This window comes from Buceros rhinoceros, unplaced genomic scaffold (assembly GCF_000710305.1).
Source record: "Buceros rhinoceros silvestris isolate BGI_N320 unplaced genomic scaffold, ASM71030v1 scaffold18290, whole genome shotgun sequence".
Classification (NCBI taxonomy): domain Eukaryota; kingdom Metazoa; phylum Chordata; class Aves; order Bucerotiformes; family Bucerotidae; genus Buceros; species Buceros rhinoceros.
The window spans coordinates 5,803-7,474 of record NW_010390355.1 but is presented as its reverse complement, the minus strand read 5'-3'; positions in this window follow the sequence as shown (position 1 = coordinate 7,474).

Below are 1,672 nucleotides of genomic sequence, written 5' to 3'. Positions count from 1 at the left end.
ATTCCTGTAGGCACCAAGTGACTGGGAACACCATTTTCCTTGTCCTTCCTTATAGCAGTTTGGTTTCTGGGAGACACTAAGCTTCAATTCTTTTATGACACTTTCGGTGATCTTCTTGTACCATTGGGGATAGCTTCATGTTTTAAAAGTTTATTTTGTAAACTAATAGTTTGATAAAACAGCTATGGAAAAAGTTTTTTTTTTCTCTAAATAGCTGTCCATGGCAATACTCTGAAGGTGCATGTTCTTAGACACAGTGTTGCTTCATTTAGAACTGACACTCTACATTTTCTTTTTCAGACCTTTTAGCATCTTTTCCTACTTGCTGATGTGCATATGGGCAGAGTGCCTCAAGGAGCGGCCTGGTTTGAAGTCTGTACAAAAGCTTTGCTTTAACGTGCCAAATCTAACTGTAAAATTGCTACTGTCGTCAAACCTCTTACCATCTACCTCTCCAAATGAACTGTACGCTAGTTACAATACTTCTGTTTCATAAGGGAATCAGTTTTATATGCCAAGCAAAAAATAAAAGTGTCTTGACTTAGTCTGGTCTTGAAATTACTGTTTCAAGTGGATTAACTTTTGGGTATGTTGACACCTCACCAGTTACTGCATCGCTCTGCAGCAGCTGGAGAGCATCCACAGGAGTCTGTCTTAAATATTCTGCACTGCTGCAAGTTTGCTGGGGGTTGACAGTCCTACAGAATAATGGAGCTTCATCAGTACTATGTTTAGAAGCATAATGGAAGCAGAATAGAAAAAAAATTTTGGCTGTCAGTTTAATTCAACTATACAGCTGTCCCATATCATACACAATAAATAAAGATGAGTAACTTAATTATTCTTTACTCTTTAGGCAAGTCATCTACTAGTGTAGAATTACTCTTAAAGAGTAAAATGGCTCAGAGTAAGAAAAAGCACTTAGTATAGTTGCATATGAAAAGAAAGTAATTGGAAGAAAATTTAGCTTTTTAGCTGCCAGCCAACATGCAGACTTGAGGTGGAAGAGTAGTTTATTCTGCAGGTAATACCAACTCAAGTCCAGCTATGAGGCTGAACAAGTGTTCTTAAGACTTCAGTGGGAAAACACCCTTCTCAGAGACCTCACAGGTTCAACTGCGCAGCGTTTTTAGATGAGCTAGCTTTATGTACTTCCTGCAGGCTGGCCTTACGAATTCTTTCCTATCAGTGTTTATTTCTTCTTATATACAATATCAACTGCTTTGGGTCTATACCTCTTCTAAATATGACTGTTACAAAAATAATACGCTTGACTCCTGCAGGTAACTTCATCAACATGGCTATTTTATGCAAGATGCTACTGATACGAAGTATCACAGACTTCCTGGATTGCATACAGCTTTCGCAGTGCTCTCTCAATAGTTTTCCAAAAATGGTCTCCTATCACCATACTGTCAGAGAACAGCACACGAAGTTAGAAGGAAGTTTGCAACTTACCTGATTAATGGAAGACCTCAGGGTTTAGCTGCTTCACAGACAAAAAATTGAAGTAGAAATACTTTATTTTAAGAATATCTTTAACCAAAATATTTACTGTCTTTCACATTGAAAAATGTAATTTATGTCTACAGCACAGCAGCAGTCATGGCAAATACTCAGAGACAGCTAAATTACAGGTTGCTCTGAACTATTGCCATAGTTCTTCCTGCTG